The sequence below is a fragment of the Acomys minous genome, assembly GCF_964271855.1.
Source record: "Acomys minous genome assembly, chromosome: 13".
Classification (NCBI taxonomy): Eukaryota; Metazoa; Chordata; class Mammalia; order Rodentia; family Muridae; genus Acomys; species Acomys minous.
Window position 1 is genome coordinate 59,463,151 of NC_140495.1, and position 25,373 is coordinate 59,488,523.

Genomic DNA, 25,373 nt, shown 5'->3' on the forward strand with positions numbered 1-25,373 from the left:
ACATATCAGTATGGGTTACAACAGTGAGTAAATGTAGTGTACCCAGATGAATATCTCAGGAACATATTTGCATGTCAATAAATATTCTTTCCTAGTCTTCTTTTTAGTATAGCGATAATATTTCCCCATCTCATTTGATTGTATATTCTTTGATTGGTTGCATTATGCACTAATCCACCGTAGAAAGATAGCAAACTTGCTATTTACTATACTAAACCTTGTACTGTATCTTTTTTCCCCACCAGGAGTGTGTGTGTGTGTGTGTATGTGTGTGTGTGTGTGTGTGTGAGAGAGAGAGAGAGAGAGAGAGAGAGAGAGAGAGAGAGAGAGAGAGAGAGAGAGAGAGATTGCCTGTAGGTATATATGTATATATATATACATTATATATGCATATATAGAGATATAGATATAACCACTTTGTGCCTTGCCTTATACCCTGAGAGGCCAGAAAAGGGCAATCACGTCCGCTGGAACTAGAGTTACAGATGCTTGTACTTTACTGTGTACAGCCACTGTGTTGGGCTTCAAACTGAGTCTCCAGTCCTCTACAAAAAAAGTAAGTTCTCTCAAGCACTAAGCCATATCTCCTCCTCCTCCTCCTCCTCCTCCACCACCACCACCATCACCAACCACCACCACTCCTTTGAGGTTTTTTAGTCTTAATTAATAAAACAATTTAGGAACAGGCTTGTAAGTAAATTCAAAATTTTGCTAGAGTTTGAGAGAAAAAGAGCAGGACACACAAGCTGTAAATCTGTGAAGCTGCCAGGAGAGATGGAGTAGAGGAAGAAAGGCACACCATTTGAGTTAGGCAGGTTACCCAGCAATGGAAGTCAGTTAGCGTTTGACTGGCTGGCGGGCCAGCATCTTCACAGTGAAAATAGACGGGAAGAGCATCAGAGCATGAGCGAAAAAGCTCACAGCATCAGGAAAAGCAAGCCCACTTGTTAAGTTCTGGATGGGGCAGGCTGTTCAAGAGAACACCGAGATGGATTAACTGGGGTCTAAAGTGGTTTATTAAGAGAGTCATTCATTTTAAATCCGTGGAGACAGACAGAGGGGCGGGGGCTCCAGTGAGAGTGCCGGCTCCAGCTCCAGCGGCAGACTGCATGACTAAAGCAAAGTTACAGGAACATTGGGCAGGCGGAGGAAGAAAGTCAGGGGCAGGTTCCCCGAGATGGTGGATTCTTGTTCCCAGAAGACCTTGCAAGGAGAAATAGCAGGAAAGCACTTGGATGGGTATCTAGACAGGACCAACAATGGCGAGGGGAGGACTCGGGAGCCCGATAACCCAGGCGGTCTCTATTTAATGCGCTGCCGCCCTTAGGCTTCTTCCAACATCATTTGTGAGCTGATGTAGCAGACTGGCTGGAGCCCCAACACCTCACTTGGGAGAGTCGCACCTCGCTCCCTACTCCCTTTCTTTCCCTGCCTCCTGCCTGGGAATAAAAGAGTCCTTCGGGCTGTAGGCTCTTGCTTTGATCTTAGGCCTCATTAGAGAGCATAAAAGAGGCTCTCTCTTCTGCCCTGTGGGCTCTGATCCTCATCAGACACCCCACCATGCTGCCTGTCTCTCATGTTAAAGTCTAAACACTCCTTATAGGTCTGGCTATGAGACCTGTCTGCCTGTCCATTCCATGGTGTTAATTAACTCCTTCTTCCCCAGTAAACAATCTCAAGAGTCCTCATGAACCACCTACCCCATCCCAAGCCTACTGGCGGCCACTGAACTTGATAAGGCTGTGGGACCCACCCACTCCCCCACCTCCACCCCCCACCCCCGTCCCCTCACACTGCTACCCATCTGCCCACCCTGCCCTTTCTGCACCCAATGCAGGCCTCTGTTGGTTTCTGGCAGGTGTTCCAAGTCTTTTGGACAGTCACTCATGCCCAAACCTGGTGAAATCTCTGCACAGAGCTGGGCCCCCAAGCTCTGCCCAGGGAAGGCCTGCTGGATGGGAGGATATTGGAGCGCCCTCATGTTTTATTTGATCTCATGGACTGTGCCATCCACCACACCTCTGAGGAGAAAGGAGCAGCCCTCCTATTGTCGCTTGCTGGATTCCTCAGGCCCCTCCCACATAAGGACTCTCCTGTCAGATATCTTTGCGTAAACTCAAAACACCTTATGCTGGAGGAGAAATCAAACCAAAGAGACTTATTTCTTTTCTTTTCTTTTCTTTTCTTTTAAGATTTATGTATTTATGTATGTATGTATGTATGTATGTATGTATGTATGTATGTATGTATTTATTTATTACGTATACATTGTTCTGCCTGCTTGTACCCCTGAAGGCCAGAAGAGGGCATCAGATCATATTATAGATGGTTGTGAGCCACCATGTGGTTGCTGGGAATTGAACTCAGGACCTTTGGAAGAGCAGTCAGTGCTCTTAACCACTGAGCCATCTCTCTAGCCCCAGAGACTTATTTCTTAAGATGAATTTTATTGAAATGACTTCTTGCCATCATGTAAGTTAAAAAGTGGCTTTCAATGGCCTTAAAGGGATACTTTTCACATCAGAATTCTTACCCATTTCAGTCACATCTTTTGATTTGATTGTTTACTTCCCAGAACCTCTGCCTTGTCTCCTTGAAAAGGTTTCAGATTTTTCACTGTCTTAAAATACAGAACTTGCCACTATCTTGGAAAAATCATAAATTATCAAAAACAAACTCCATTTTGAAGACATTTTAAACCTAAACCTTTTAAGCAAAAATCTAACTTTTCCTATTTTATCTATATTAACAACTGGGTCAAACCAATTAGATTACCACTTTCCTCCCTATAATTGAAATCACAGTAGGGATCTGGCTCCGTCTGTTGCCCTCACTGCTTTCTGATATGGTTTAAGTTAGTTTAATATTAGCTATTTTGATTATTTTAATAGTAGGTTCTATTATGTCACTGCTCTGCCAAATGCAGAAGACAAAAATAATCAAACCCAGATTGCAACATGGATATCAGTGGCTTTTGGTAGTCATTTCTTTCTCTTGAAGGCGGGCCTTCCTGACATGTCCACCTCCCCCCCAGGATAGGCTTCTGGCTACAGGGGGCATGAGTTGTTCTGTGTTATAACCAAAGAAGATGCATCCTGTGGAAGCTCAGCCATCTTTCCCTGCCTTGTTACACTTCCACAAGGGGCGTATCTAGATGGAGAGAGTTAGGATGTTCCAGGTCCACAGCCAAAGCGATATTGGGCTACTTTAGCCTTTTTAATTACTAAAAACAATTGCTGTCCCCTGTATATGGCATAACTGTTAGGATTCTGCTTCAGTCGGCCTTACCTGTAATGTCACTGCCTACCTCCCACTGGGCGTGGCCTTACCCAAGATCATAAAAGGCCAAACCCTCCTCGAGGCTTTCTCTCTTACCCTCTCTCTCTCTCTCTCTCTCTCTCTCTCTCTCTCTCTCTCTCATCTTCTTCCTATCCCTCTCCCTCTAACTTCTTTCTTCCTTTCTTTCTCTATTGCTCTGTCTCTCCCTCTCTTTCCAGGGTACCCCTCCCCTCTTCCTCCTCTCCCCATGCTCACATAATAAACTTCTCCATCTCATATCTGTTGTGTGATGCATATTATATTTCATAAAATAACTTCATTGTAACTACTACTACCCAAAAGCTATTGAATGGTGTTAACTTTAAGAGTCAACTTTACTGTAGGTCTTTTCCCATAATGCTTAAGAACAAGAACGAAAGCCTGTGTGTGTGTGTTTTGTTTTTTGCTTTTTGTTTTGTTTTGTTTTTTTTTTTTTTTTTTGGTTTTTTGTTTTGTTTTGTTTTTCGTTTCTTTTTTTGTTTTTTTGGGTTTTTTTTTTTTTTTGGTTGTTTTGTTTTGTTTGGTTTGGTTTGGTTTGGTTTGGTTTTTGGGGGTTTTTTTGTTTTGTTTTGGTTTGGTTTTTCCGAGACAGGGTTTTTCTGTGTAGCTTTGGCTGTCCTGGACTCGCTTTGTAGACCAGGCTGGCCTCGAACTCACAGCGATCCATCTGCCTCTGCCTCCGGAGTGCTGGGATTAAAGGCATGCGCCACCACACCCGGCTTTGTGTGTGCTTCTTAACCAGCATCTGTCCCATCATTTACTGTTTCTGTTTCCCTCCACTGCTTCTCGCAATCATCTCAACACAAAGTGATTATAAAATCTCCATGGTTTGCCTGGTCTACATTTCTGATTGTTCCTGTAATCACTGTTCTGATTTATATCCATGCCATCGATGCAAAAAAGCAGAGCTCTCCTCTTAAAGGGGATAAGAGATAGTTTATTCTGAGGCCTTTTTGAGTGACCATGGACAGGGGACACAGATTTAAATTATTCCAAATTCCATGTTTCAATGTTGAAGTAGTTCCATAAAATGTTATGGTTTTATAAAACAAAGAAAATCACAAGTTAAGGGAAGTTGAAAATAAATCAGTGGGTATCGCAGAGAGGCGATTACAGCAAGATGTGGGACGCTTTTCCCTAGGCACTGATGACATTCTTAGCTTCAGACTGGTGGAAGCTAGTTGTCTGCTAAGACAATAGAGTCCAAAAGATTTCTATCTGTTCATCACAAGATACTAGTTTGAGCACAGAGGTGGGCAAGGAACGGCCGTTCTGCAGGGCTAGAACTAGCCCAAGATAAGTAGTCTCTAGACCTGCAACATTCCAGCCTCCCTGTAGACCGGAAACTCTAACCAGTCAAACCCTCTCTGCAGACACGGCTTCTCCTCAGGAGTTTTTTTTTTTTTTTGTCTCAGGAGGTAAGCCCTTCTTAATCAGCATGCATGTTGCTCCATTCTTTCAGAATACTAGACAGCATCCTGCTTGGACTCAACAACATCCTCCTGATGTGCAAACACAGATGCCAGCTTCTGCCTCAGACAGCGTCTGGTTAACTTCCTGTGGGTGAGAAATTTCACCCAAATGCCATGACTTCCAGAGTCTGCTTGAATGAAGTTAGAAGCTTAGTGCCTACTGACCCTTGGGTCTCTTCCTCTAACTCCATTTCCTATAAAATTATCCCTTTATTTTTTTAATGTTTTTATTCTTTGAGAACATCACACAGTATATTTTTCTCATTTATCCTTGCCCGCACAAATCCTTCTGATAGAGAAATAACATGCCTTCCACTCCACACACTTAGAGATTAATTTTCTAAAAGTCTTTTTTGTTTGTTTGTTTGGTTGGTTGGTTTTGGTTTTGGTTTTTTGTTTTTCAAGACAGGGTTTCTCTATGTTATCTTGCTGTCCTGGACTCGCTTTGTAGACCAGGCTGGCCTCGAACTCACAGCAATCCGCCTGCCTCTGTCTCCCAAGTGCTGGGATTAAAGGTGTGTGTCACCACGCCCAGCCCTAAAAGTCTTTTTACTATAGCTAACACCCAGCTTTGGCTAATTTCAAAGGAAGAACCAGGCCTAAATAGAAGATTTTGCTATATGCACCTTAGGTTAATGCATTCCTTTTTTTTTTTTTTCTTTCTTTCTTTTTTTGTTTCAGCTCCACTTGACTAATTTAAAGAAAGACAGGAGTGTAGTGGAAAGTTTTGGAGTCTTTAAAAACTGTTATATAAATATGGTTTTGTTTTAATCCCAGGTATGGGATATGGGGCTGATTCAGATCGTCCACGGCAGCAGAATATTGGCCTTGTGCAGGCTCTGAGAGGGGCTCTTTGCCAGCCTTGGATAGCTTAATTCTGAGGACTCTGGAGAGGGAATAAATACTAGAGCCAGGAGAGATGGGGGGGCCTCTGAGAAAGAAGAAGGCTGTTCCCCGCTGATGCTCCTGGTTGCTGTTGTGTGCGAGGAGTTGGAGCTATCCTGAAAAGAAGGCTGGACTTGCCCCCCAGGAACCCCATGTCCCTAAGCAGCAGGAAGTAGCTAAGGAGAATTCCACCACCTCTCCCTGCTAACCTTCTTTCTCTCCTACCTGGTGTTGGGGTTTTGGAATGGATTGGAGTGGAGAAGAGAGAAAGAGATATGAGAAACCGCAGTAAAATAAAATAGCTTCTTAGAAGGCACCTACACAGGAGACTGCAAGTCTGGTCACTTAGGCAAATAGATGATCTACATAGCAAAGATATTACCAGAGTTGGGGCTGTGTTTTGTTTTATTTATTCACTTTACAGCCGGATCCCAGCCCCTTTCCACCCTCCCTCCCAGTTCCACCTTCATTCCTCCCTCTCCTTCTCAGAGAACTGAGGGGGGCCCCCAAGGGCTACTAGCTGCTTCTGACTCTGTTGCCTGCCTTTGGATCCCTTTCCGCTACCTGGGCTGCCTTGTCCGGCCTCAGTGGGAGAGGATGCACGCTTAGTCCTGCTGTGACTTGAGGTGCCAGAGTTGTTTTAAGTACACCAGCATTGTTTTTTCTCAAACACTTGTCACCTTGCCCACCTGGCAGAATTATGCATTTCTCAAGAAGAGAAATGGGGGACTCTATTGGCAGGCCAGGACTTTAGCATTAGTTGTGACCCTGATCTGCTCCCTTGAGCTGCTTGTCAGAGGCACGCTGTCTGATATGGGAGTGGCTAGTGGCTGGTTGCAAGTCAGGGTCCTTGGTTTCCAGCAATATGTTTCCGTGTTCTCATGAATCATCCACCATATTGTGAACCTAATACTTTTATGTATAAATCAGCCTTAAAGGAGTCTATGGTTGTTTTTCAGCTGACGGGGAAGGGGTTATTTTGCTTTCAGTGTTTCTTTCTTTGGTTGGTTTGTTGGTTTTTTGAGACAGGGCCTCACTGTGTAACCCTGGATGATCTGGAACTAACTATGTAGACCAGCCTGGCCTTGAACTCACAGATGTCCAACTGCCTCTTCCTCGTAAGTGTCGGGATTAAGGACATACACCCCACACCCAGGCTGAATACTACTATTTCATCTTAAAACATTCTAACTTTTCTTAAGGTAAATTCTTAGGTGAAGAAATACCAGGCACAGGGGATTTAAATCCATGCTGTGCTTTGCCTCTGGCCTCTTGCTCGGTTCTTTGCAGGCTCATTAACATACATTTTGCTTTATCTCCTGTTATTTAAAAATCTGTGAAGACTTTATAGACAAAATAATGGCATCTCATTTGCATTTGTGTTTTTGTTAGGAAGCGGTTGGTATGCTCAGTCCTTAGTTGGGTTTGTTATTCTGGAAGTTGCCCATACATATTCTTTTCACAGTTTCTCTATTGGGCTGTTTGTCTTTTTAATGATCACTCAGACCTCTTTAAGTTTGAGAAATAGCAGCCTGCTTCTGATTGATAGACACACTTAAAGCGAGTGGGTCTTTTAGTTTTCCCTTTCCTCTGTAGTCATCTTGTGTGTGCTGGTTTAAAATGCTTGGGGTGATCTATCAGCTCTTTGTATCTTCTGGCTCCTTAGTGGGCCCTCTCTTGGGATTATGGGACTATTCACCTCTATTTTCTTTTTCTACATTTATTAAATGGTGTGATAAAAATGGATGCCTCCAGTCCACCTAGGCTATGTGCTGCAATGCACATTTCTCAGTGGCACTGGCTGTGGTCTCCGAGCTGCTCTGTATGGCTCACTCCCACACAGTGCTCATTACTTGAAACCTGGAAAAACTCCACATTGATTATGATACGAGGGACTGTGTTACTAACTTATTTTTGTTGTTGTTGTTGTTGTTGTTGTTGTTGTTGTTGTTGTTGTTACTGTGACAAAATACTTGCAGAAACTAACTTTAAAAGGAAGGAAGAACTTCTTCTGGCTCCCACTCTGAGGTTACAGTCTCTGTTGCAGTGGAGAAGCCATGGCAGCAGGGGCTTGGGGCAGATACTGACATAGCACCCACTACCAGGAAGCAGGAGGGAGGGGGATGCAGATGCTCAGCTTACTTCCTCCTTTTGATTCAGTGTAGGACCCCAGTCTAAGGAATGGTGCTAACCACAGTTAGGATGAGTCTTCCCCCTCCACTTAATATAATCTAGAAATTCCATCACTGACAGCCCAGAATTAGTTTCCTAGGGATTCCAGAACCTGCCAAGTTGAGACTCAATGTTTTCCATCACAGTGACCAACCACTGTAATATTGGAAGTAGTCCACTTAACTTTTCCATCTCTGAACCTTCTGCACAGATGATGCGAAGGAAGTCTGTGGCCACGCCATGCTTGTTTCTCAACTGCAGATTTTCAGCTTGAAGCACCAGATGACGTTTGCTCCCTTGATTTTGATGTCTCTGGACCTCAACCAGAATGAACTTGCTGGGGAATTGACATGACTTATTCAGATGCTTCTCTGGGAGATGAAAAACACCAGCATGCTCACCTGTGTTTGTAAGACCCCCTCCCCTGTGCACCCGCCATAGCAAGCATAACAGCAGTAACGCTATCTTGCAAGGCAAGACTAGAATAATAGGTTCCCGGAATAAGATGAGGCCTGGGGCCCAGAGATAACAGAAACAGTTTGTCCTTGTCAAACAGGGTATTTACGGTCGGCCATCTGGCCCCAGGGAACGGGTAAACTCCCCTGTTCCTAGAGCCCATCTGATGACCGGGCCATAACCTCGCCTCATTTAAATTTACCAATCAGAGCCCTGTAACTATGCTTCTCGCTTCTGTACCCGCGCTTCCCGCTAAAATCCCTATAAAAGACCCCCGAAAGACTCGCTCGGCGCGCCAGCCTCTCCAGAGACTGAGACGCCCGGGTACCCGTCCCCCTGCAATAAAGCCTCTTGCGTGTTGCAACCGAAACCTTGGTCTCGCTGGTTCTTGGTGGGGGTCTCCACGTTAAGACCACCGTGCTGGGGGTCTTACATGTTCACTGATCTCTGTCCCAGTACATGTGCCTACCTGTCCTTGTCCTGCATGCTATGACAATCAGAGGTGAGAGTCTTTCTTACAGGTTGTAGAAACAACTGGACTGTAGAGAAGAAGGCAATAAAAATTTAGAAAGTATCTTTTCATAAAGAGGATACTTTAAGGAAATATGAGGCTGTTACAATTAAAATAGTTTATGTGAAGAGACTGTGTATCAATAACATCTGTCACTCTTTGCTGACATATACACACACACACACACACATATATATATGTATATACACATACATATATATTATACACACACATACACACACACATATATATATACACACATGAGTTTCCAGAGTGTGGGAAATGGCTCAGTCAGTAAAGTGCTTGCTGTGCAAGCATAAAGATCCACACACACATGTAAAAAGCTAGGTATAGTAGCACACATCTGTAATCCTATCAACTGAGGAGGCAGAGACAGAAGGATCAAAGCAAATTGGTGAGTTCCAAGTTCAGTGAGAGATCCTGCCTTTAAAAAATTAAAGTGTAGCGGGCTACTGACCTGTAGCTATGCCATCTTATGTAAGTATTCCTAAGTGTTCTTGTCCCTGGTCACATAGGCCAGACATAAAGTCCTATACAATGTGTCCCTTGACGTCAAGGCTATGAGAAGTGTGCGGCCACTTAACTGCTGTCTCTCTGCTTCTGTAACAAAGCTTGCTTGCTGCAGATGTCTGAGCTTCCTTTCTGTATATGCCACAGTTACATAGTTTTACCTTTAGACATTCAAGCAAGCTGGAGTCAAGGCTGCTTCCCATTACTCTGCTTGGGACTGCCTTGCCGGAGGTAAATATATACTCCATATGGCTTATTCAGGCATCTTGGAAGTTTTTGTTTTCAGCTACCTTATAACAGAAGAACACTTGCATAAATAGTCAATGTAAGTGAACTAAATAAGTAAGTAATTCAAGGACCAATGAGCTTGCAGAACTGTCTTTGGTTGAATCTTGATGAACCAAGCACTGTGTATTGTGTTCTGTGTTTGTTTCATATGCATTAAAAAAAAAAACTGTCTTGTAATAGTGCCATGACTCATATGGACTTGCATTTTATGGTTTAAAAGGCATGGTCACCTTGCCCTGTGGTGTTTGTGATGGCATTAGAGTTTGTAAAACATGATTTTGATAGTTGCAAAAGGTCACAAAAAATGAAAAATGTAGAAAATACTACTGTGTGTGTGTGTGTGTGTGTATGTGTGTGTGCAATTGTACATGTGTGTCCAGATGTGAGAGCACATCTGGACATACACATATGGAGGTCAGAAGAGGGTCTCATAAGTTGTTCCTCAGATACCATCCATCTTGGTGTGTTGTTGTTGTTGTTGTTGTTGTTGTTGTTGTTGTTGTTGGGACAGTGTCAGCATGTCTCAATTGTCTGAAATTCACCAAGTGGGCTATGCTGACCAGCCAGCTAAAGGTCAATTTTAAACTACACTTCTTCCTCTTTATTTGTATCTTATAACAATATTTCATTAATCTGACTGCCAGCCAGCATGGAGTTTAAATTATTCTCTAAATGTCACCACTACATTCCTTCTCCCTCTGCAGGCCCTCAGGCCATGTCACCCTGTCTTTGCTCACCTTTTTAATCCACTACTGTAAAATCCTGACTGTGCTCATTCTTGAGATTTCATCAGTGGTGCTGAGAGCAGGGGGATCACAGTGTGTGGGGCCTTTGAGGGGCTGACGGCAGAGCAATTCTTCTCCCTGGACACCTGTCCCTTTTCTCAGTGCCATCATGGGTAGTGCCACGCCTCCGTGTCACTTGGGGGGCTGTGTAAGGTTGCATGGGAGCCATAAGCCACTGCATTTATTAGGCAGAACTACCACACCTAGCAAAAGATATTTCTTAATGTGAACTGATGAGTACAAAACTGAGACTGGTTGAGAAAGACAGGGAAAGGAGGAAAAAGTGCCGCCAACAGGACGTATGGTGCAGATTGGTCACCTCACTACTGTCCCATGTGGGAGGCAATACTTTCTCTAGGTCTATAACTTAAAAAGACAGATACCAGAAGTGGCCTTTCCCAGTCCTCCTTGGAGGCTCTCTTAGGAAACCTGTGTCCCATTGCATATTTCCGACACATCCTCCCTCTGCTCACTATGTGAGTGGTTTCTGGCAAGAGCAGAGCTAGACTTTCTCCCACGTGTCCTACCCAGTCCTACTCAGAAGGACTGTAAAAACACTGTGACGGAAAGCTGATTGCCACCACACACAGTCATCACAGAGAGCTGCTGGAGTGACCCACACCCTCATGAAGGCTTCTGAGGGAGTCTGGCAGGCCCTCGGCGGGCTGTTCTGGTAACGCTTTCATGTGTTCTCCTCTGCAGAGAGCCGTCAAAGCCAAGCTTCAGAGGAGCAACTCAAGCCGAAAGCATCGAGCTCTGGGGCAGAGAGAAGTCCTCGGCTCACAAGCATGAGGACAGGAGTTCAACCACACAGGACACTTGTTTTTAAAAGTGGCTGAGGTGGCGCTTGCTTGTTATCCCAGGAGGTAGATACAGGCAGATCCCTGAGGTTCTCTGGCCAAGCATCCTAACTTACTTGCCAGATTCTAGTCCAACAGCAGAGGCAGAGAATTAGGGTGTTTGCTGTGAGATTGTGTCTCTTAGCACCATCGGAAGCTACACTCATAAAGTCTCACCCACATGACTGCTCAGATATGTGAGCTGTACAAGGGTACCAATGAACATCCCAAACTGGATGAGGAAAAGCCCAGGAGACCTCAACCTGCCAACCTGGGAGTAGGAGAAATGGCCCTCTCCAGGGAAGAGTACACCAAATGGTTGTCCAGTGCCAAATGGCCAACCATGAAAACATACATACAAGTAACATTATATAGACTCAGCATGTATACATAAATACATATATGCATGAAATATCACTGGACAAGAAATCTATGAACTCAAAGAAGAGACGGGAAGATATGTGGATGGGGGTCAAGGAGAGGGAGAAACTTTGTAATTAAATGTTAATCTCAAAATTAAACAGAACAACCAAAAGGCATTGGGAAAACAATGGCCAAAGTTGTCCATACCCATGCACACATGTGCTCATGGGCACACACACACACACACACACACACACACACACACACACACAAACACACACAAACACCACACACATCAGGGCATACACACACTAAAAAAATTGGTAAATCAAAACTAAAGATCACTTAGGAGAAAAGCGTGCACTCAAACTATGGGGGAGACAAGCTGTACATGCCTTTCCTTGGCTATTTAGTCATTCATTGATTCATTCATTCATTCATCCATTCATTTGGTATCATTACTCTGTAACTTTTCCTCTCACTAAGGGCTTTAGTGTGGTATATAACGAACCCATTATCTTCCTCCTGCTCAGATAGATGATGTGAGTGCAAAGTGCCCAGATGGCAAATTGAAGAGCTAAAGGTGGGGTTCTGGACTTCTTGTCTCTTAAATTATAACAAATTCTTGTCCTGTTGACATAAAGCCTAGCAGTCTGTCTTCTTGGGAGCCTGGGAGTTAGGAAGATGCCCTGCTGTGTTTTCTCATCCTCCACGATGGGATCTCATAGGGACCATCAGAGAACCAGCTCTTCCTCCACTGTACAGCGCTGGGTGCCAGCTCTTTCAGAGGATCTGAAAGGGTTAAAACAAGGAGTAAATGCAGACACTGTCTAAATGCTATGGTTTCAATGTGAAGTGTCCCCTACAGGCATGTGTGTTGAACAGTGACCCTTGGGTCACAGAAGGAGATTGTGGATACTTTGTGGAGTGAAGCACAGTTTGGTGGAGGAAGCAGGTCATTAGGGAGTCCATCTTTGCTCTCTGTTTTACATCTCCCAGGCAGTGAGTAGCCTCCTCTTCCACCACAGGGATGCTCTGGCTCACTATGGGCCCAGCACAGTGGAATTCAAAGCTAAGAGCTGTAAAGATGCTCAGCTGGTCACATACTTGACTCACAAACATGAGGACCTGAGTTCCATGCCCAGAACCCACATATAAAAGCTGGAGTGGTGATGTGTGCTTGGAATCCTGGCACTGGCATAGCAGATGGAGGTGGGAAACAGGTGGATCCCTGGGGCTACCTGGCTAGTCAGCCTAGCCTACACGGTGAGCCCTAGGGAAGTGAGAGGCTCTATCTCATAAAAAGAAGATGGGCCCTGTCTCAGGAATTCTATCCAAGGCTGCCCTATAGTTTCCTTTTTTAGATTGGTTTATCTTACTTTATGTCACTTAGCTTCCCCATCACTTTCTTATGTTCGTGTTGCTGTCATCATTGTCTTCTTCTTCTTCTTCTTCTTCTTCTTCTTCTTCTTCTTCTTCTTCTTCTTCTCCTTCAACATCATCATCATCTTGAGAGAGGACAGAAAGGTTAAATAACTAACTCAAGGCTTCAGGGAATGCTGACATCAAGGCCCTTTATCCTGAGTTCCCTAGGACCCCAGGTAGCTTCAAGAGCCATTTTCTAATCTCTCCCCCATTTCTGACAGTGACCATTCAGTTCTTTTTATGGGGTACCACTCCGGAGGCCAAGAACACAGCAACAATAGGACAGACACACAAGTCAGAGAAAGGCAAGACTGGTTCTTTTCGTAGACCCTTCTGCCCCTCTGCCATCAGCCACAGCCAGATTGTCCTCCATGGCCAAGGTCCTGTGCATTCTCAGTGGTGGACTCAAGGCTAAAGGATCATAGTGGCTTTTGGAGTTACTTGGACCTGGCTTTTCACTGTGCTGTGTTGGTCCAGTTTCTTGTCCATTGTGTGGAAAAGGCCCTTCATGAACTCTCTTCACTGTACCCCGTGTAAGGTCCTTGCTTCCTCGTGAGATCCAAATTCATCATTAGCTCAGGACTCAGGGCCATTCCACCACACCACTGTTTCCATGACAAAGCTCCACCCCAACAAGCCATATATTGAAAACACAAGCATTCAACATGTATCAACTGCACTTGGCCTACTACACCACACACCTCAGACTGCTGCACACAATGGGGTGTTGGTGTTCTCTCTTTGACTGTGATCATGGGGCTGCACCTGAGCTCTCTATCACTGCCCAGCATACCAGAGAGTGTCACAGTGTATCGCTAGCTCTGAAGATGAAAATTCAAAATCCACTTCCCACATGACTTTCATTAAAACTGAACCATACTAATTCAGGGCCCATCTGAACCATGGGAGAGAGACCTCCTAGGTAAAACTTTCACTTCTTTAATTGGCATATTTAATGGAGATGGAGGATGCAAATTATTTCTGTATTTAAATAAGTGTGGTCTCTTCATCTAAGCAAAAGTGATAGTACAAGTTTCTGTCCTGAATTATTGTCAAGTGTAAATAGAAGTGTCCATGTGCTCTGGTGCAAAGCAAGTACTCAGTAAGTACCAGCTACTCTTGCTCCACATTTAAATTTTAAAAAATTTACTGTGAACTCTATTTTTTATATGGTCAAGCTAAAGCTTTAAGGAAAAATGCGGACGAAGGGATGGGAGATGTCTCAGTCAGTAAAGTACTTGTTGAGCAAGCATGAGAGCCTGAGTCTGACCTACTACCAACATGAAAAATCCCAGCGTGGCGACACATGGTCATAATCTCAGTGCTAGGAAGGGAGAGACTGGTGGACCTTGGGACTCACTGACTGGTCAGCGTAGTCAAAGGTATCCTGAGGAACAACATCTCAGAGTGTCTTCTGGCCTCCTCATGCACACATGTACACACACACACACACACACACACACACACACACACACACACACACACACACACGAGGGTATATACCCACACATGCATGCGCATTTTTTAAAGTCCCTATTAAAACTCCAGGAACCCTGAATGTGTCTGGAATAAGTAGATTTATTTGGCTGTGTTTAATATGACATTTTCCAAATATTTTGTGGGTATTATTAACATTTTCTAGAATCATTAACATTTTCTTGGAGCTAATGTTCTTCTGAAAATAATTTGCCTGGGGCTGATTTGTTTGATTCATGATCTTTGCTCGTCTCTCCCAGACAGGCTCAGAAGTCAAGTCTTTGGTGGGAAGTTGCAGAAAGAATGGGATGATGGAAGACAGGCTAACTGGGCATGCGCAGCTCATGGGTGGCTGGAGTCTGGACCCCATCGTGTAGATTGGCATCATTGGGGAACCTCCACACAGTATGTGGCAGGTGAACAGAAAAAGGCGGTTCTGGACTGAGTTCCTCACAGGGAAGTTTTGTCAAGTGACAGCTTGGCCTATGGGGAGTGTTGGCTTGTGTCATAAGATCTGCAAATTATTGTACGGAAGAGTCTGATGGTTAATGCCATGTCAACAGGTTCCAGAATCACCTAGGAGACAAGCCCCTGGGGATGTCTATAGGGGTGCTTCTCGTTTGAGTTAATTGAGGAAAAAAAGAGCCACTTTTACTATAGGTGACACCATTCTGTGGATCAGGGTCTCAGGATGAATCAAAAAGAGGAAGTAAGCTGAGTGTCGATATTTACCTCCCCCTGCTTCCTGACTGTAGATGCGATGTGACTGCTGCCTCTTCCTCCTTCCATGACTTCCTGCCATGGTGGGCTGTGCCCTTGAATAAACTTCCCTTAAGACGCTTTTCACAGTAATAAGGATAGTAGCTAAGACAGGGCTGTGGGGTGGCCATGAGAACCGAATGAACAGGGCAGCAGCAAGCTTGAGCACTAACTCCACCTAAGCACTCCATTGGCCTGGTTATTACACATGTTCATGAATTTTCCATTCGTGTAGTAAAACACCTGAGCTAGATGAGATGACCACAAGAAAGGGATTGTTTAAGCTCACGGTCCTGGAGACTCCAGACTGTGGCACACTGGCCTCTCTGCTCTGTCCCGTGTCAGAGGTGGCCACCACTGTGGGAGGAGCTCATGATAGCGCCATGTCCGCCACTCTAGTAAGTATGAAAGCATCGTACAAATGTCTTCCCTGGTTGAGAGAACTGGATTTATCTAGGAGTGTCAGCCTGACATAAGCAAAGCAGGAAAGAGGCTGGAGAGGTGGCTCAGCAGTTAAGAGCATTGGATGCTCGTCCAGAGCACCTGGGGTTCAATTCCCAGCACCCATGTGGTAGAGCACAACCATCTGCAACTCCAGTTCCAAGGGATCCAGTGCCCTTTTCCAGCCTCTCCAGCGCCAGGCTTGAACATGCTCCACAGACGAGCATGCAGGCAAAATACTCATGCACAGAAAAGTGAATAAAGAAGAATCAGGAAAAAAAAGTGGAGAGAGAGGGGAGTGAGGGGGAGGGAGGGAGGGAGGGAGAATTCAATCAAGATGTAAGACTCTAAGAGTCAACCATTAGACAGACTGACGTCACCAGGTTGGCTGGTACCAATATCCAGAGTTTCAAGGCAAACAGTGAATTTTAGGCTCTGGCTGTGCCACATTAAAGAAAACTTACCCAGGACAAGACGTGAGGCTGGGCTTTCGGCTCCACTGACTCGCCACTTCTCCTCGCTGCTCTTCCTGAGTTTCTCTTGCCATGAGATGCTGCCCACCACATCCATCCCTACTTCCTCATCTTCTTCATTACAGAGAAGACAGCCCCCAGCAGACCACACCCGACCACGCTTCCAGAGCCAGACAGCAGACACCAGTGGCAAAGAGTTTTACAGAGTGGGAGGCTAAGGCCTACTCCTGCCCCCAAAGTGCTCAGGGTGAGCAGCGTGGCCTCTTGTCTCCCCTTTGGTTTTCTCTCAGTCAGTAGCTAGATTCCACCCCCTGCCAACATTTCCAGGAAAATCACAAACAGCAGTAAAGGAAGCTGTGAGCTTTATGGTCCAGCTGTTTACACCCACTCAGCTTCAAACTCATTTCCTACACCAGTTGTTTAACGGGAAGACAGGTGAAGATGCTTAAGAATCCTTGCCTGTTCTGTGTTCCTTTAAAATCCTGTTCTTAAGTGTCACTCCATGTACCAAGAAGTCCAGTTCATCAAAGTCCCCCTCTGCAAAGTATGCCTCAGGCAGGCCTTGGGGAGGGTCTGTGTGTGGCAGCCCAAGATCTGTGTCTTCCTGTGTCCCCTGTTAGAACTCGCTCCTCTAAGCTCCTCAGATGATGGACACGTTCCCCCACCAGTTCTTTTGTGGATGGTGTTTCTCTGGACTCAAATAAACATTTGTGGTTCATTGTCTTTACCTTTCCACACACTGCAGTCACCTGGGAAGAATAAATCTTAGCTGAGGAACTATCCCCATCAAATTGTCCTGGAGGTGTGTTTGTGGGTATTCTCTTGATGGACAGTTGATGTAGGAGGGCCCAGTCCAGGATAGGCAGAGGTTGCCCTGGGCTGGTGGTCCTGGCTTGTATAAGAAAGCAAGCTAAGCACACAAGTAGCATCATTCCTCCACGGTCTCTGTCTTAGTTCCTGCCTCCAGGATCCTGCTTTAGCTTCTAGAAGCTGAACTGTACCTCTAAGTTGAGATAAACATCGTCCTTCCCCGCTTTGCTATGGGTCAGTGTTTCATCACAGCCACGGAAAGCAAACTGGCACACTATTGTTGCACGGAGAGACGGGGCAAAGTTGAAAGCAGACCGCTGAGTCCTGACTTACAGTGGTCCCTCATGCCCACCTCCTCAGTGGGAGTCACATAGATGCAGACGGTCACACCCTTTACCAGTGAGATCACCTAAATTGGTTAAGGAGCTTAGCCCTTTATCTCCACTAAACTTATGTAAGTGGAAAAGTAGGGCAGGTGCCTTTTACAGAAGAATTGTGGTGTTTTCAGAGAGGAAGAACCAAACCTGGGAGGGCAGGCCAGAGGACTATGGAAACTAAAATGTTTTGCCGTGAGGGTTTTCTTTTTCCGCACTGTGAACTGTGGCAAGTGAGTTTGGCCAAACAACCTTGATGGGCACAGCTGATCCATGCCACCTCATCCTCTGCACCACCCAAGGATACACTCACTGACCAGCTATCATGGATGATGCCCTGCCTGGGTTGGATTTAACAGCGACGCAACAGGAGATGCCAGCTCAGAAGGCACAGGAAGACTCCAAGGCTGAGCAGGACAAAGTGGCACGTCCTTCAGCAGAAAACTTTGGAGTGTGGCCCTGAGGAGGCTGAAAATACCATTCACAAGAGGATGTCAACGTCTTTGCATGACCATGTCTTCACATGGGAGCAAAGAGTACCCTTTCCCTCTGTGTTGACCTTACGCTATAGATTGGAAGTAGGGAGGGGGTTCTCCATAGTCTCTCTAAAGAATAGAGCAGGCGTCTCCCCACACTAAAGAGCATTTTGAGAGATGCATCACAGTGCCCTGGAACATACCTGATCTTGGAGGACAAGGGGAAAATATTCTGTCTTTTAATCACTCTAACTACAGTACAGACCTCTAAGTATACATATGTAACATTCTAAAGGTCAGTTACACCAGTCTGGCACTTTTATCTACTTGTAATATTTAGATAAAACGTGGGCAAAAACTAAACACTTAGGTAAGTTTTGATTCTTTGAGGCAGTCCTTGTAATTGTTATAAAGAGTAGACCAATAACTCCATTGATTCAAGCAGAGATTTGATATCAGTGTAATGAACTTTAACCTTTCGAATATCATATATACCACGCAGACCCTTGGAAGTTGCTTAACTTTTCAAGCTTTCTTTTCCTCTCTGGAAAAACATTCAGGCACCATTTGAGATTTACTAATGTTAACTAAGAAAACTCAGAAAGCCTCACTGTGATAACCCTTTGCGGGTTGGCACGGCTATTGTCAAGACAGTTGCTTGGCTTGGAAGATAATGCTGCGGAATGCTCCCTTAGCAAAAGAAAATCGAAACCAAATTTCATACACAACAAATTAATATTACCTGTGTACATACTGTTACACTACGGGGCTTGTTAAGTTCCCAGTGAGCCATGCAGAGAGCCTAAGTCAGCCTTTACACCACACACAGAGTGATCTGTCACAGCTATGCCCCTGGTTTTGAATGAGTCTCAGCAGCTGATAGATGTGGAGCTTTATTTCGTGAGAAAAATAATAGTCACACTGCCCCTACTCATTTGTTGTTTTGTTCTCCTTTCTCCCTGGCACACAGTTGGGGGGCCAGACTGATTCAGGAAAGGGGCTTTAAAGACCATTTAAAAACAAAACATGCATAAATCTAAAGTGGGGGGCCAAATCCCATCACCAGCCAGCTTCTCAGCGAACTCAAATAGTACGTGACAATGTAATAAATACACAAAAGGCATTTGATTGACTATAAGACTGAACCTAATGGATTATACTGAGCAGGAGACTAGTTGTGAGCCGAGTGATAACTGCCTGGACTCAAAGCACCTACCCTCCTACAGTCAGAATAGATATGCCCAGTGGGCCTTATCATCCATTGGATCGTTAATTGAGAATATAGATTGACAAGCTTTCCTTTTAGGGTCTTTAAATTTCATAAGGTCATGGGTAATCACCCATGGCAGTAAACAACCATGATCAAGGAGGATCAAGCTGACAGAAATGTCTGTTTTATCAGCGTCTAACCTAGCGATCCTGGCTAGACTTGAGGTGACCAACTGCTTAGATACCTGTAATGCTCTGTTACTTTTAGACTTTGCTAGTAAGAAGACTCTCTGATTAAATGGGTCAGAATTTCTACAAGAGAAACATCCCGTGTGGTGCATATTAGAGTGTTCACTGTAGTTCCCTTTAAGGCAGTGGTTCTCAATCTTCCTAATCCGAGACCCTTTAATGCAGCTCCTCATGTTGTGGCGACCCCCAACCATAACATTATTTTTGCTGCTACTTCATAACTGTAATTTTGCTACTCTTATCAACCATAATGGAAACTTCTGAAATACGGGGATATCTGATATGCAACCCCCTACAGGGGTCACAACACACAGGTTGAGAACCATTGCTTCAAGGGCTTCGGCTAGCTGCACTCTGTGGCTAGCAACGGTGCTAAGCTACAGCGCTCACATCCTCAGCCTGGGGAGGAGAAATGAAATTCCATCTCAGGTACAGGGCTCTGTAGCCACCTAGAGAGGCGAGGGAGCCGAAGATCAGCCTGACTTCACTAAACCCCAACATCAGTGACATGAGCCCCATATCTTGACTGTTCTTTAAGAGAGTAATGACAGTAACTCGACACACAGACATCCCAAGTCCTGAGTCCCTGTGGGACATTGCCTTCTGCTAGTGTCTCCTCGTGACTCCTTAGTGAGTTCCCAGGCTCACTGCTGACACCAGAACTGAGATAAAGAAACAAGAGGGAACATGAACGCAGAAGTAACTGAGACCAAAGCAGAGCAAAAAAAAAAAAAAAAGAATTAAATGAAGGCATTGGAAGGAAGGTGGCTCCATCAATAAAGTACTTGTGACACGTGCACGGAAACCTAAATTTGATCTCCAGAACACACACAAAATGTCCGGCGTGTGGCACACCCTTCTACTCTCAGTCCCGGGAAGGTAAGGACAGGCAGATCCCTGGAGCTCCATCACCATCCCACCTAGATTACCTGGTGAGTTTTAGGCCACTGAGATACCCTGTCTCAATAAAGCCCAATGGCACCTGAGGAAGAATATCTAACATTGACCTCTGACCTTAACATGTACACACACATGCGCACATGCACACACAGACACCTGCACACATGGGAACATACCTAAGTTCTAAGGAAGGACAGGCAGAGGACACAATGATGTAGGCTCAACTTTCTTAACAATTATATTTTATTATGAACTTATCAAATGAGCATACCTCCCCCCTTATAACCCAACTAGCATAAACCTAAGGAAAAGAAGATTAAAGAACACAAAAATGAAACCTTCTGGGTATTAGTTCCCATGAACAACTCTCCTGGTACCATCAGCAGGATTTCTTCTGCTGGAACCTTGAGCAACCGGAACCCGAACCTCAGCCTGAGCCCAGAGCAGCGGCCGGAGCCCGGAGCCCCGAAGCCTTCACTGGAGCGGTTCTCTTGAGGAGCGTCTCAAAAGCCAGCGATGAACAGCCACTCAATTCCAAGCCTCCAAAGACAATGGCTCCTGGTTTTGGCTCACATTTATATCTCCTTTCAGAATTTGTTCAAGGTTGTTTTTCAGCTGGTAAGAGCCAATGTCCCCCCACAAAGTGGTTTGACTTCTAAGGGGATAAACGTCACCTGCTCTCTCACAAGTCTGTTCCTCATGCCACACTGGGGATCTAAACAAAAACATGTTTTTCTCTCCTTCACAATGGCCCACCACCCTGAGGATTAAGTAGTTGGTGTCACAAAAAGGCCCTTTGGCTGTGGTGTTGACTTTCTCACTTCACTGCAGGGACACTGTGGTGATTTCATTGACATCACTAACAACTGGATCACACAGCATTTATGAAAAGAAAGCCACTTCCTTCTTTTTCCTCATTCTTCACTCCTCATCCTGCCCCCTCCCATCTATCCCTCTGTCTCCCCCCTCCCATCTATCCCTCTGTCTCCCCCCTCCTCTCACCTTTTTCCAGTAATCAAATCCAGACCTGGAGTGAATCAGGTAAATCCTCTTTAATTGAACTACTTACCCAGTTCCAGGATACCTTATTTTTATGTGATAACATTCTAAAACTCTTTTAAAATGATTAGTAAGAAGTAAAAAATAATTAGTAACAAGGCATCCACTACAGAAGGATGCCTGGCCCTCTTTCTTCAGCACCGAATAGAGAATAGGTCAACTTGCCAGCAAACGCACTTGGTGTCTGTTCAGAAGGGAAAGGTTTTGCATTTTACTACTAAGCACAGGAAGAGGCTCATCATCCTGAGAGATGGGGGTTTGATTGGACCTGACAGTCCCCTCTCCCTCTCTTCTCCTCAGCACGCGCTTGTCAAGGGCCATTTTCTAGCCCCAATACATATCATGCTGTAAAATACAAATGTGGGGGGAAACGCTTCAAAGCCAGCGGTAAGTAAGGCAAGTGCTTTTCCCTCTCTTTGCTGCCTCCAGTACCCTTGAATGGAGACGTTACCTGCAAATTAACCCTGGCCATTTGCTGGGACTGCAGCATAGCCTAGAATACCGGCTCTTCCTGATCCCAGCAGCAGCCTGCTCTGACGCTGTCATTTTCTGAGACTGGGAGGAAGAGATACCGTCACCCTTTCAGACACCTGTCTTCACCTGGAGACAATGACAGAAGAGCATGCCCTCCACAGTATTCATCCAGGCAAGTGTCAGCACAGGGAGACAGCCTGATGGTCTAATCAGGCCTCATGGGCTCATGATTCCTTGAGAAATTAGCAGGAAGCTTTCTCTTGGATCAGCGGCATACCCATGGCTAGATGCTCTGGCTTCCCCACTGTCCTTGGTAATCAACACCACGCCACTGTCCCCACCCCATTTAATTGTCTCCTGAAAGTTCTGTGTGTGTTACATCTATTCTTTTCCCTCAATTGGCAGTGTCTAAGAAAGCCCCATGTCCCAGATCTCCTTGTACCTGGCATTGCTGAGCCAGCACAGAGCATCAGTGGCAGGGTGGATTCTGGCAAACAAGCAAGGGTCTCCATCGCTTTAGAAAGTTACTGAATCCAGTGAACCTCTGTGACTTCATCTGAGAAGCAGGGTAACACCATCTCACTCCCAGGGCGATTTCCATGAGCTAGTGAATGTGTCTCACACAAGGTAGCAGGATGCTCTGCTGAGGATGCGGGGTAGTTTCAGGAACTGGCTTCTTTTCTGGTTGCTTGGCGGAGGAAGGGGGTTCACACATGGCTACAGACAGCTGGATGATGGAAGTGTGCGGTCTAAGAGGTGTGCTACTGTGTGACATCATGCTTGCACAAACCAAAACAGCTACATCCTGAGGTGGCATCATCTTAAGAAATCACAGCTTGGGGTGGGGGGTGGGGTGATATGTGCCCTGGCCAGACTGTTACTGCATAACGCATGGCTGTGCTTGGAGGTCTGGAGTCTGGGAACCAGGCCTGAGGACCATCCTGTCTTACCACACGTGCTTATACCTTATCAAGTACCTCGGGCTACTATTACTGCCAAATGTTTGGCTCTTCATATTTACCTGCGTTAGGATGAATAGGGAGCTTTGAAACAGGCAAAGCAAAGCTCTGTCCCTGGAGACTGTAACCTACGAAGCCAGGTTGGAGTGGCGAGCCTGGTGGTCAACCAGGAAGCCAAGCTGGGGTCTGGAACACCTGGGTTCATTTATCAGCCTGGTGTGGGGAGCTGCATCATTACTTGTTTCTGTCTGCAGTTGAAACATTACTTGTTTTTGTCTACAGTTGAAGCATTGTGCTCCATTGGTTGCCTTCATTTTCCTTGTTTTGAGTCTCATTATTTGGCCCTTGGTTTGTCTCCTCTTGGCGACTTTCCACAGTGCTGTTTGGTTGCTGGTTCCTCCCATAGATAAGCAGCTCTATTACTCCCAATAAACGGCGTTCTCTTAGCACGAATGATCCATTGTTGTGTCATCTTTTCAATCCGCAGACCCTCACCGTAGCCTAGACTAGCAGCGCAGGCGCTCAGCCTGGTCCACAAAATGTCCTCCTATCATGAGGTCTAGCCCAGAGCTAACAGGGGGATCCTCGGGGTCTCCCTTTCTCCACCCACAGCTTCTGTGGGAGAGCTGGGGGCTAGCAAGGGGTGCTGACAACAGGAAGAGGGCCAGGGAGAAGGGGCTGCTGCCTACCAGGCAAGATGCTGCTTCAGGCACACAATACAAGGGAGACCTCATGTTTAAATCCACAGTGGCGGGTGGTCTTGCACCAAGCCTGCCATCCCCCAGGATTCACATGGTAGAAAAAGAGAACGGACTCCCTCAGGTTGTCTGCTGACTCCCACAGGTGCCATGGCATGCACGCTCCACCCCACAATAAATAAATGTAACTTAAAAATAAAGTAAACCCACAGTACTACAGCCAAGAAGCACACGAGAATCTTCCTGTTCGGTCCACATTCAACATTACCTGAAATAGTTCCATTACGACTGGCTCCCTGCCACCCACCCCTGCGGTGCTCTTCTCACAGAGCAGTGCTACAGACAGACAGGAGCCAGTGCTGGAGGCAAAGTGCTGAAGCGTCCAGATTGTGTCCAAGGACAAAAATTATTGCACCAAAGACATGCGGTCAGAAAGAGAAACGGAGACTGTTTATTAAAAAGGGAAAACATCTCAAAGAATGGGAGTGAGCCAGTAGGCTGAGGGGGCGGAGCCTGGGCTACGTACTCGGGGCCATGAGGCTCACCATCCCTTGTGTATGGCGAGGATTTCTCTGTTACATGGAACCACACGGGGAAGGGTCTCCCATCTTTTGCTATCGTCTGGCTTCTTCTAGACATTAATCTTAACATCTCCCCAGCCCCTGCTCTCCTGCCACACAAGACATAAACACACCCCGTCCCCCCACCCTGAGGCACCAGCACACCCTCTTCTCCCTCCGTTACTTTGGAGCAAACATCCCATCCTCCCCAGTGTGGGACACAATGAGTGGCAGTCTATCTAGGTTTCTGTCTGTGTTCTTTCAACAACACCCTGTGAGCGAAATCACAGTGCATAATACTGCGATTTGCTTCTTCACCTTGGTTTCTTAGAGATCCAACCAGACCACCCGAGAGTCCCACTCTTTCTGTTATCCCCTGGTAAGAAGGTAGCCTGGTTTTATTGTTACTTTTTTGTTGCAATGATAAAAAAATAACATAAGACAAAATACCCTGACAAAGAACAAACTTAGGGACTGGAGAAATGGCCCAGCCTTAAGAGTACTTATTTTTCCTGAGGGCCCCCAGTACCATTCCCAGCACTCATATTGACAGCTTAGAAAGGAGTTACCCCTGTAACTCCAAGAGGTCTTACCTCCATACACACCTGCATGAATGTGGTATTCACATGCACACGCGCATGCGCAACACACACACACACACACACACACACACAAATAAATAAATAAATATGAACTTAAGGAAGAGGAGCTTCTTTTGCCTGTGATTCAAGTGGGATGTCGTCTGTCATGGCAGAGAAGACATGAAACAGGCAGGATAGGCGTCAGCTTTCTCTTTGTTCGGATAGCACCGCACACAGCCTGACGCCCGCACCTAAGAGCATCTGCGGTGGATCTAGCAGGTGAAGTCAGTTATGGCCAGGAGGGAGCTGCTCAGAAAGCCTAAGTGCCTGACCCTGGGCTGACTCAGAGCATCACGCAGAGCCGCTATGCTCCAGAACCTGCAGAGGAGACAGGGCGTTGTCGCCTCTGCTAACACACTTTCCCAGCATCCTGCCAAGCCAAGCAACCGTTTAATAAAGCCTTTTTCTGTGCCAGGTTTCTAGTACTCTCCGCCGAAAATCTTCTTCCACTCAGACACCAGCGCCTGCCCTCATTCATTTAGTCATCAGCGCGTCACTGGTCCCTTGCAACCCACAGGAGGGCAGGCATTCTTCTCTACCGCTCCCTGTGGTGTGACTCTGGGTAAGTTCATTGAACTTCCTGTGCTCCATAATTAACACTACCGCTTCAGAGGCTGCTGTAATGTTCAAATGAGTTGTAATATGCCTTATGTCAGCAAGGAAGAGACGGAGACACAGCTCTAAGGTGTCACCCTCAGCAACTCCCGGAGCCCTCCTAATCTTTTAGGAACCAAAGCCCAACCGGGATTCACGAACTCAACGCAGAAAAG